Consider the following 13,229-nt stretch of genomic DNA (forward strand, 5'->3'; position numbering starts at 1 on the left):
ACCCATGATATTGGATTATTTTTGTATATTTACACAAACTGGGGAAAATGGAGAATCATTTGTTACCTTGGCAAAGGAGACATATATTCTATTGTGTCCTAAAGACAGCTGTATGCTTCTCTCAAAGAGGTCTCTGATGAATAGATAATGACTTCTTAAGCATTCACCAGGCACAAGCATCTCTGAAAGATGCACACAAAACCCTCAAAGGCACAAGGGCATTGACTCTGGGAAAGCACTCTCTCCCTTGTGTCCTAGCTTGTGTGGTACTAATATACAATCAGTTGCTCAGGTTATAAACCTAGGATCCATTCTTGTCTTCTTCAGCCTCCCTTTAATACACCCCCTAGGCCTCCCCTCTTCTTTTTTTTTTTTTAATTTTTTGAAGTTTATTTTTTTATTTTGAGAGAGAAAGAAAGAGACCAGGGGAGGGGCAGAGAGAGAGAGGGAGAGAATCCCAAGCAGGCTCTGCACTGTCAGCACATAGCCTGAGGTGGCGCTCGAACTCAGGAACCATAAGACCATGACCTGAGCTGAAATCAAGAGTCCCACGCTTAATCCACTGAGCCACCCAGGCGCCCCTTTCCACTCTTCTTTTTAACCATTTTTCTATCCACTCCTGTCCATTTATCACTGTGTCTGCTTTATTCTAGGCAGCCATCATTCTCTTACCTTGGTTGTTCTGTCTCTCATCTGATCTCTTTGCCTTTGGTCCTGCATTCCTCATTTCTTAAGCCATATGCACAGCCTACGTGGTCCCATTTGGTCTGTCTTCTAATCCTTTGATCCATTCCTATACCCTTTCACTCTTTCATGTACATACAGCCTTTGCTTCAGTTGTGCTGAATTATTTTTACTTCCCCCAAAGCATAGTTTTGTTTCACAGTCTGGGTTTTGCAATGTGCTCTCCTTCCTTTTACAATGAGAGGTGGCATAGGGAGTGCTTGGGAACAATGGCTTCAGAAGCAAGATGCTTGTGTTCAAATATGAACTCTGTCCTGTTTCATCTATACGCCCTGCGCCTCAGATCCTCATTAGTAAAACAGAGACAATTTTTCCTACCTTATAGAGCAGTTATTATGACTAAGTGAGATAATTAATTTACTTAGCACATACTGAGGAATCAATAGTGTTAGTTTTTATTTTTATATTTTAGCCAAAATAAAATAAGCCTCAAATTGCTTCTTTCCTTTTTGTGAAACCTTTCCCACCACCCTCTTCACACTGCTACTATTGTAACTGATCACTCTCCTTTACATTATACTTCTCTACAGTGTGGACAACACTCCCACCTTACAAGTGCTTGGAATGATTGTTTACACATCTGTCTTGTGCGCTGAACTGTAAAAACTCCTTGGATGTTCTTGGCCTTAGTTCCTCCAATATTTATATTTTCATGACAGATTCTAGCAAGGAATAAATACTTAACAAGGATATATTGAAGGAAAAAGTCTTAAAATGTTACTAAGTTACCTACGTCATGAAATATCCAAGAGATACACAGTGAACCTTTCCTCATTACTCCTAGGTAATACGGGATCCTCAAGAGCTTCATGGTAGAAATGAGCATTTTTTCCCCTGTAAGTGTGAATGCTCTCTTTCCTCACATTCTAAGAACTTTTCTATGGAGGACGGCCTCTTTTGTCTAATTTTTAGTTTTGGAGCAATTCTTCTCCCACTTCGAACCGACTGCTTCATTGACCCACAAACCTAAAGTGGTTTGTTCAACTGAAGGTTCCAGAGGGCTTGTGATAGATACAGCTCAGCATGCTCTAGAGGAACAATTTATATAAAATAGGTTTTAGGAGCTTTTATTTTGCAAACTATTTTTAGTGGCTAAACTATTTAGCAGCAATACTGATTATTAGTATCCTGGCTTTCCTGAACATAATGATATCATGACTTAAGAGTGAAAGATTGAATTGCTTCTATTTTAAAATATAGGTGTGTATTTAACTGGAAATATATTCAATTCTTATAATTAGACCCTACACAAGTTTCTCTAAATAATTAGACCCTACACAAGTTTCTCTAAAATTAAATGACATTAGCAGATCTCTACCATTATTATAATTTCATTACAAAATACTAAAATATTGCAACTTTAAGCAAATGAACAGTTAAAAGCCCATTGATTTTTTAATTCTTAAGGTCAATGCTTCTGCTATTGTGTTTTGAAAGCATTTGTCTGGTGACTTTGCTGCATGCTGAAAGAAATACAAATAATGCATCTTAGGCACTAATCAAAAGATTTAATCAGGAGTTTAGCTTCAGGCATTTTGGAGAATATTGAACTGGGTGTCTTACTACCTCCACATTTGTCCTTGGCAAATAAGTTAAAAATACCATCCATAATAAATCGTGTTTGCCTCCATAATAAAACATCTCAGTCCTGTGGAACCATATAAACACGAGGTGAAGGTGAAGGTGTGTGCAACTCTTCCCTGGGGACTTCCAGGAGATTCTTACCTCTCAGTAAACCCCATGAGGTACTTAACAAAGCATCATCTCTCCTAAAACAAGAGCCTTCTGTCCTGCAGCTTCCTAGTCTCCTATTTCTCAATTGCTTTCTGATGGGTCAGCATACACCCTAGTATATCAGGTTTAAAGTGTTTGGTGCTAGGGGCACTTGGGTGGCTCAGTCGGTTAGACACCCACCTTTTGGTGTCAGCTCAGGTCATGATCTCATGGTTTTGTGAGTTCAAGCCCCGCATCAGGCTCTGTGCTGGTGGCTCAGAGCCAACTTGGGATTCTCTCTCTCCCTCTCTCTCTCTGCCCCTCCCTCACTCACACTGTTCTATCTCTCAAAAATAAATAAACTTTAAAAAAAATGTTAAAAAATAAAGTACATGATTCTCTCTATTACCAAAATAGGTTGGGGGAAATACCTCCCATAAAGTGAGGAAAGTAAGTTTTTCTTTCCAGTTCAACTAAGTATCAATCTGAGATACAAGATCTAGATCAGAACTATTTAAAGGCTTAGTACCTGAATGTAGATGTGGTGCATACAATCTAGCAATCACAAGGGTGTTTCCTACAACCAGTAAGATGAAGATATGACAGAAACACCAACTAAATTTTCAGTTGGACAGTGTGGCATATTCATACAATCTTCAGTTGTATAAGCCAACATGTTCAAACAGTTTTATCCTATTGTAATATTCTGCAATTACAAATTTTGCCTATTTTAAGCAGTGTCTATCTATTAGATCTTTGCTAGATGTGAGCTGTCCGCTAAGAATGGCTGTTTACAGTAAACTCTAGACCTCTAAAGGACAAATCCAAAATAATTTGGTGAGACAAAATTTAAACATGTAATGCCCACAGTTTGCAACAAGATTTTGAAGGTGAGTATTATTTCCGGTACACCTTCTTAAAGTCAAGATATATGAAATTATGTCATTTATTTCAGACTATAACCAGTTTTCATTAATGGGCATCATTTGGGCTGTTTCTAATTTTTACTCTTTTGTATAATGTTGTTTCTAATTTTTACTCTTTTGTATAATGTTGTAATAAACTTTTGTCTACAAATATTTTCAGACATTTTTCTGTTGAATTAATTCATAGAAAATTAAATTCGAATATTAAAGATAATCCAAATTTTCAGTTTGCAGATGAAATTAATACTTTTAAAAAAGAGAAAAATTGAAAACGGTAAACATTATTAGAACTAATAGTAATTAGTAAATGGCCAGCAAAACAGGGATGTGTGTGTGTGTGTGTGTGTGTGTGTGTGTGTAAATCAAGAGTTTTTTCTTTTTTTTTTTAAATTTTTTTTAATGTTTATTTTTGAGACAGAGAGAGACAGAGCATGAATGGGGGAGGGGCAGAGAGAGAGGGAGACACAAAATCTGAAGCAGGCTCCAGGCTCTGAGCCATCAGCCCCGAGCCTGACGCGGGACTCTAACTCACAAACCGCGAGATCGTGACCTGAGCTGAAGTCGGACGCTCAACCGACTGAGCCACCCAGGAGCCCCCAAGAGTTTTTTTCTAGACCATCAATATCCAATGGATAAATGGAATTAGAAAAAAATCCTATTCACAATAAAAAGAAACTATCAAAATAAAGCATATTTGGGGACTTGTATATCTTAAGAATGTCAGATTTTGGTTTCATTTCAAAAGACACCACTTAAATATTATTTATTAAGGGATTAACAAAGTCTCAAAAGAAACAAAGAAATATACCTTCATACTTTAGATGGCATTTGAAATAAATGGTCTCTAATATCCCTTTGAGTGCTATTATTCTAGAACTCTATTTTCTATACCTCCTTGTGTATAAACATGAGGACACATGATTTAGAGGATTGTTGAAGGAATGCATTAAGAAAACAGAGAGCAAAATATAAGCTCAAAATTGCCATAAAATGTGCTTCCCTGCTTGAGGGAATAATGAACATGATAAGTTAGACATCATGCCAGGGAATGAATTAGAATATCTTCTATAAGCTTGTTTAGATCAACAAATAAATATAAATAATTTAAATATAAATAAATTAAATAACACTGGATACTTCAAATATGCTTATTTGTTATTTATGTTCAGAAAGATAGTCTCCCAAATTCATGTAATTAGTAAATGGAAGAACAAAATTCAATTGTAAATCTTTCCATTGAGAATTTATGTTTCTGCTCACAGTAAAACTATCCTCCATCATTTCCTAAGAGGTTTTATTGTAGTTTGCAGTAAAGATTATATACTGGGACTATTATAATTAATGTATGTTCACGTGGTAAATAACATGATGGGGCATGACATCAGCAAGATAGCAAAATGAGAAATCCTGGGGTCCTCCTCTCCCCACTCCCAACAAAAACACCAGTTCATCAGTTGGCGGACAAATCCCTTTGTAAGATATCCAGGAATCAGTTGAAAGGCTCCTGCACCCCAAGCAAGCACAAAACCAGAAACATCCAAGCTGATATCGAAATTTGAGATACCGTCCTACCAGAATTCTCACACCCCGGCGGAACACAATATGACCTCACTTCTGCTGTTTACCCAAAAGAATCAAAATCAAAATCTTAACAATATTAGCACTCTTAGGTTCATGGCAGCACTATTCACAATAGCTAAGATGTGGAAACAACCTAAATGTCTTTTTGTGGATGATGGACAAGGAAAATGTGGCATATTCATACAATGGAATGTTTCAGTCTTAAAAAAGAAAATAAAATTCTACAATAAGTGACCACATGGATGAAGCTTGAGGACAATATGCTAAGTGAAATGCCAGTCACAGAAAAACAAACACTGCATTATTCCACCTGTATGAAGTATCTAAAATAGTTAAACTCATTTAGCCAGAGAGTGGAATGGTGGATGCCAGGGCTGATGGGAGGGGAAAATGGAGACTTGCTAATTAACAGGCATAAAGTTTCACTTACACAAGATGAATACGTTCTAGAGGTCTTCTGTACCGTATTGTACCTATAGTTAACAATACTGTATTACACACTTAAATTTTTTCAAGATGGTAGATCTCATGTTAAGTGTTCTTACCACAATAAAGTCAAGTTAAATTTTTTAAAATGGCATGACAAAGGTTGGAATGGACTATGGCAATCTTCTACCCCACCCTCCTCAACCCCAGCCTCCAACACTTAGAAACAGTCACTTTCTTTTTTTGTTTCTTTTTACTTACTTTCATATTTCTTAATAATATGTATACTACCATTAATTAGTTTTGAATTCTAGACATTATACATTGATTTGCAAGAATGTTGAATGAGAATTTAGCTGTCTTATACACCCCTGTTCATGCCATTTCAAACCCCTTAAGCTTTTCTTCCTCTATTTTTTTCAGTATAACCATTTTACGCTTTTTGATCAAATCATTATTTCATGTTTCCATTACTGTAACCATGTAAATGTTTTCCACGGTTGAGCCACATAAGGAAATCTGGTTATATTTCTTGGGTTTTTTTCAACTTTTGTGTTACATGGAGTTATTTATTGTCTTTCTTTTGTGTTTTTAAATTTTTTTTAAGATCTACATCTAATACATCTCAAAATGTCTGATACATATTGACTTTTTATAATAAAACAAGCTTTTGGACCTCACTTCACCATTTTTAAAGCATTTTATTCATTGCTCACAATGAAAACATTTGTTACATAAAGATCTATTTGATAGATAAAAAAAAAAAACAAAAAAAAACTAAAAGCTTAGATGGATTAAATTGTCTAAGGTCTGTAACCAGCAAGTGACAGAGCAGTCCTGACACTGGAGTTCCTGAGGCCAAACCCTTTGTCACAGTTCACTGTAACAGAGCTGACTCTCAACATGGTATTTCTCCCTCTTCTAGCAGATTTCCTCATTAGCTTCAAGTATCAGCACTGGTCTTGAAGTCTTCTCGTCATTTGCACTTAACACGTCAGGGAATTCACGTTATGCACCAAATAACTCCCTATGTGATTCTACTGGCAACAGAAGAGGCTCAGTGAATAGCCCTACTTTGATGCTTGAGCACACCTTACGCCCTGGAAATTCCAATGGACAACTTGATTGGAAAGAGGTGTTGGGCTGTAATGAGTCTCACTATGTGAAATGTCTTCCCTGGGAATAGAAAAATTATTCATGAAGAACAAGAACTTAGTGACTTTACACTGTCCTGTCAAGTATTCTGAGAGCTGATTACAGTCAGACTAGAATGGATAAAGGTAATTAAAGCTGCTACAGATAAGATCAAGTCATTTTCTGCTCCAGAATTTGAATGCATCAGCTTAACAGGGAAGGCATAATTTTGCCTCTGCCACTGGGAAAAACAGGTATCCTGGACTTGGCTTTTTCAACCCTGAGTAGTCTTGCTGTCACCATAGCATGAATGTGTCCTACATGAGCTTTTCCACTCCTGTTTATTTAGACCCTGCCCCTCCTTCAAGAAGCAGTGCTTATTCCCGATTCACTTTATAGACTGCACCAAACATAGCAATAAAGACTAGGAGGCCTAAAAGATTAAACCTTTTTACAATGCTGACAGTCAACTTCATCTGCCACTAACCCCACAGTTTTAAATATTTCCAAGAAATATACTTCCTCTGGAATCAAATTTATTATCCTTTCTAAATTTGGGGGACTCAAGAAATCTGAGAATGCTTGGGAAACGTATTAAATAACCCTATCTCAGCCTCTGAATCCCTAGTCTCTGAATCACAACGCATCCATAAAATTATGTACACATGTGCGTCTGTGTGTATACGTAAATATGTGTATGTCTCTATGTGTGTGTGTGTGTGTGTGTGTGTGTATGTGAGTATACACGGTTTTTGAAATATTATGAATTAATGAGAAGAAGAAAGTCTTTATATATGTACAAGGCCTGGGTTAGGGGCTATATTTTTTTTATTTCAGCCACATGGCTTTGAGTATTGGGAATCATCACATCTGTTACAGAGAAAAACAAATAGGTTCCAAAAAGCCAAACAACTTGACCAAATGCATGCAAGTAATAAACAGTTTCATCAGGTCTCAGCTCTTAGTCCCTCTGTCTCCAAAAATCCCTCAATGCCTATTATAGCCATATAATAGTTATTTAATACTTCTTAAACTTATTTTCACATATAAACTTAATGCATGCCAATTCAGGGCAGATATTTATCACATACCTCTCCACACCCTCAGAGGGTAAAATGTTTATGTAACATTTACATAAAGTTTATGTATTAGGACAAAACAATGCCATCCGCCATGCCTGGCATTAACATAAAATCTGCTGTGCCATACAAACCGTGAAACACAAGTTAGTGTCGGGCTTATTTTATGAGAATGTGAGTCCTGCAATATACGGCACAAGTGAAGCTAAAAGGAAAATATGATCGTCATGTTGTGGTGAGAGCCCCAAGGACTGTTTTAGAGGATTCCAGTCACAATGCCTCTGCCTCTGATGTTGCAGTGCCTATGTGCATATGTAGTGCATACATTACAGAAGAATGAGCCCTTGACATTCCACATACAGGATCTTTCTGACTGTCATCCACTCAAAGAAAATTTAGAGATGCCTTGACTTCATTTTTAATCTTTTCCACCTTTCAGATTGCTGCTCTTCTTTTTTAAATCCAACTAGGGGGATGCAAAGAAGCTTGAACTTTAGACCTGCAAGGAACCAGAGAGATCAATCACTTAGCCCTTTATGAGTGGTGATAACCTTCAGAGACTGTTCTTCATACAGATTCTAGTAACTGCGGTATGCTAATGTTAGTAATTAGTGTTATTATGGCAGCAGATGAGGGAATTTGCAAGTTGTAAAGGGCTTTTGCTGCACCTAGAACCCTAATGCTAAATACTTCACTACTCAAATTGAATTGGTTAGATTCTAAACATAGTTGCAACAGTAATGAAAATAATAGCAACTACGATGTATTGAGACCCTACTACACAGCTTATGTGCATTATGTCATGTATCCTCACCACTAGCCAAGATGGCTTAATTCCTAGCAGGTCAACAACCATCTTTTCCACCTTCAGTTTTGATTAAAATATCCTTCCTATCTTTCTTCCTTTAACTTTTAACCTAACAAGCGGCCCGCAAATTTATAGGTGGCCACTAGACTTAGCTAATTAAATAGTGTAGTATTCTAATTGGGACTAAAATCATTATTCACTAATCAAAGAACTTTCTTCAGAGTACATGGATATTTTACAATTAAACCATTTGAGACCAGAATGTTGAATAAACATTTTAAATCAACCATAAGCTACACTCAATGCCCTGGTATAGTTGTAGCTAAAATTCAGATATGAAACTAAATAGACACTTCTAGTCCAAACAAGATAGCACAGATTCATCTTTCCTTACCCCTTTCCCCCAAAGTATAACTATAAACCAGAAATATGTAGCAAGAAATAGACACAAGGCAATTCTGAGAGAGAGAAATAAAAAGAGTAATTCAAATTGGTTGAAGTCTTCAGGACTAGAGAAATCACACAGCAATATGTAGCATCTACAAACCCCATCCTAAAGAAGAAGGTAGTAATCCAGATCCAATGTCTCCTGATCCCCAAACTAGCATTAAAACAGGTTCAGAAGAGGTTCAGTTCTATTGGGTTTGGACAAATGTCTCTGTGATAACACCAAACTGAACCAGTAAGACAGATGGAAAAATTAGAAAATCTCATCAAAGAAACAAAAATCATTTAAAAAATCACATGGAAATTGCAGAGCTGAAAAAATACAGTACCAGAAATCAAAATCTCTCCTGGTGGGCTCTGTAGTAAAATGGAGAGGACAGGAGGACTTGTGAACTTGAGGACAGATCAATACAATTTATCCAATCTGAACAACTGAGAGGAAATAGACTTAAAAATCAAATAAGCAGAGCCTCAAGGAATCAGCAGAACATTAAAAAAAGATCAAAAAGTTATATATTTCAAGTCTCAGAGGAATTGAAGAATGTTAAGCAGAAAGAGTATTAGGATAAAAAGTGAAAATTCTCAAATTTGGTGAAAGGCATAAACTCAGGGGCACTTGGCTGGCTCAGTGGAGTATACAACTCTTGATCCTGGGGTTGTAAGTTCAAGCCCCATGTTGGGTGCAGAGATTACTTAAAAATAAAATCTTAAAACAACAAAAAAAGAAAGGCGCAAACCCAAAGCATATCTCAAATAACATAAATTCAAATTAATCCATGTCAAGACACTTCACATTCAAGCTTCTAACAATTAAAGATAAGGGAAGAAAAATTTGAAAGCTTGTGTTTTCCTGTGTTCTCTATTCTGCTCCATTCTTAATTGCTTTAGCTGAAAAATCAGTCTTGAAATTATAGAGTGATTCCTCCATTTTATTCTTCTTTTTTTAATTTTTAATTTTTTTTAATTTTATTTAACGTTTATTTATTTTTGAGACAGAGAGAGACAGAGCATGAACGGGGAGGGGCAGAGAGAGAGGGACACACAGAACTGGAAGCAGGCTCCAGGCTCCGAGCCATCAGCCCAGAGCCCGATGCGGGGCTCGAACTCACGGACCGCGAGATCGTGACCTGAGCTGAAGTCGGCGCTTAACCGACTGAGCCACCCAGGCGCCCCTATTCTTTTTTTTTTAATTTGTTTTAGCTGCTCCAGAGTTTTTGCATTTCCATAGGAAACATATCCATAAAATGTGACTTGACACAAGTACAAAAGCAATTCAATGGAAGGGTTTGATTTTTTTTTTTTTTCATCAAAAGGCGCTGGAGCATCTGGATACCCTTGAGGTGGTGGGTAAGGGACCTTGACTACCTCACATCTTACATAATAAACCAAAACACATTATGGACTCAAGTGTAAACTGTAAAAATATGGACATTTTAGAACAAAAAATTCATAAGAGTTCTTCTGAATCTGAGGTTAGGCCAAATGTTTTTAGATTTGACACCAGAAGCACAACTTATAAAAGGAGAAAGGTGATAAATTATAACATTGCATTACATACATTGGTTCTAAGTCCCATAGGAAATTATTAAACGACAAGCTATTAACTGCAAGAAAATATTTGAAACCACATTTCTGACAAAGAACCAGTATCTAGAAGATATAAAGAACTCTAAAAACTCAACAGTAGAAAACAAACGATCTAATTAAAAATGAATAAGAAAATATTTGAACAGGCATATCTTCAAAAAAGATATACAGCTGGCCAATGAAAACATGAAAAGACGTTCAACTTAATTATCCATTAGGGAAATGCAAATTAAAACCACAGGAAGATATCACTACACTCATATCAGAAGGTCTAAAATATAAAATAATGACAAAATCAAATGCTGGTGAGGATATGGAGAATCTAGATTATTCATACATGTTAGTGGGTATATAAAATAGTAGAGTCTCTCTGGAAAAGGGGCAGTTTTTTGTTTTGTTTTGTTTTGTTTTGTTTTAAGTTAAACATATGACTTCTACATAACCAGAAATCAACCTCTGATATTTACCCATGGAAATTAAAGCATATGTCCACACAAAACTTGTATATAGATGTTTATAGTAACTTTATTTGTAATAGCACAAAATAGACACAACTCAGATACCCTTCAATGAGTGAGTGGTTAAACAAGCTGGAGTACAAACCACTATGAAATGTTATTCACCAAAAAAAAGGAACAAACTATTGATACAGACAACTGGCATTAATCTCCAAAGAATCATGCTGCATAAAAAATGCCAATCCCAAAAGGTTACATGCTGTATGATCCGTTTCTGTAATATTCTTGTAATAACAAAAGTATAGAAATGGAGAATATATTAGTGGTCACCAAAAGTAGGAGGCTGGTGGCAGGTGTGGTTATAAACAGAAGAACATATGGTGGAAAGTGTTCCATATCTTAACTGTATCAATGTCAATATCTTGGTTCAATAGTGGACTATAGTTTTGCACAATGGGGAAATCTGGGTAAAGAGTACAAGTGATCTATCTGCATTGTTTGTTACAAATACATACTTATGAACAATGACCTCAAAAATTTTAAAATAATTTAAAAATATATATTCTAACTTCAACAAGAAAAGTTAGTACAAACAACTGACAATTTAAAAAACTGTTTCTATTCTAATGCATTTTCTGAATTGCTAGTGATTGGAGTGATGGGTATCTTTGAATGAGCTATTTGAAGCAACGTTGCATTTTGATTCATTTGGTTTAAACCATAGGGAATACTAATCATGTCACTAACAAAGTCCCTTAGAAAGGACAACTCCAGGGTTGCTTAAGCCAATGGCCTATTAGTGTCATCAAGGACACAGTACTTTTCGGCTTTGTTCTCTCCTATCTTCACTGTGTCAGTTCACTTCTTCTCTGGGTCATAACCTATTGACTAAATACTGGGCATTACAAGCCCACACAACAGCTTCTTTCAGTAAGAGACAACATTTTCCTTTGTTGCTTCTCTTTAATTGGTGAGAAAACATTCCCCAAAGGTCCCTTCCAGCAGCCTTTCTGCTACACCACAGGGGGGCCAAAAAAAGGGGGGGGGGTGTGTGGATTGCCATATTTGCTTGAACTAATCAGTATTTTATAAAAGATGTGTGACACAAACAAATACAGGCTTTGTTATTAAACAAGTACATATCTAAATTTAGGGAAGCAAGTAGTGGCTACTTCAAGTGAACAAAACTAACAGCATCTTTCTTCATTTGCAGAGAAGTTTTGTTATACAATAGAAATGTGAATAAACTGGCAGTTATGAGTTCTAAGTCCAGACTTCATTTCAAGATCCCTGCATGACATTGGCTAAATCCTACACCATCTCTGGCCTTCAGTTTTATAATCATTAAAATGAAGAAACTAGATTCATGTCTCTTCTGTGATTTATTCTATGATAGTGTTGCCTTATGCTTTATACACCTGGTAGCCTTAAGCATACCATACATGACTCAGTTTGAATCCTTAGTCTAACATTAGGACTGCTGTGAAGGTCTCAGAGAGAGTTAACTTTCTCCTCAGTGCTGTCTTGAGTTCCTATCAGGCTTATCATACTGAAATATGACTTAATATACTTATTTGTCTTCCTGCATTAGACAGTGAATTCTTTCAAGGAAAACGCCATATCTTATCCATTGTAATATCCCCAATGCCCAGGCTTCTATTTGGCAAAGCGTAGGCAGTCAATAAACATAGTTGAATTATGTATTAATGCACTGTCATCAGCTTGTTTTCCTGTAATGTTCAGTAAACAATAATAATAATAATAATAATAAATAATAATAATAAGTTCCAAGGTTTTGAGGCTAGGACTTAAACCAATAGGAAAGTGATAAATGGTCCATTTGAAAATTCAAATTATTTGTACTTTGTTTTCCTTAAGCATGATGATACATATCACAGAATCTTAACCCTTCTATATCAACTGATCTTTTTAGATTTTGACTGTTAATTTAGGAAAATCTATCTACTAAGTTCAACTTTTGCACATTTCTGGAAATCATACTACTGCCACTCAGAAATATGTAAGATATTGACGTTGAAATATAACTTGTAAACATCAAAGGGAAGGACAATAATGCATTAAAAGTAACTCCAAGTTTTCATCTATGTCCATTCTTAGTTCAACATTCTCATTACTGATTGTCCATTGAAATGCTGCCCAAGAAATTACCCGACAGACTGCTGATCATTAATCATTGGCTCCAGTGTCTTGCTTGCAACAATTAAACAAGGTGAGTAATCCTCAAAAATATAACACACATTATTTCTGGTCCCACTTCTTTTTACATTTCTAAATTGAATACCTATTGTGTCTCAGCAATTAACTT

This window comes from Panthera uncia, chromosome D1 (genome assembly GCF_023721935.1).
Source record: "Panthera uncia isolate 11264 chromosome D1, Puncia_PCG_1.0, whole genome shotgun sequence".
In the NCBI taxonomy this organism is placed as follows: Eukaryota; Metazoa; Chordata; class Mammalia; order Carnivora; family Felidae; genus Panthera; species Panthera uncia.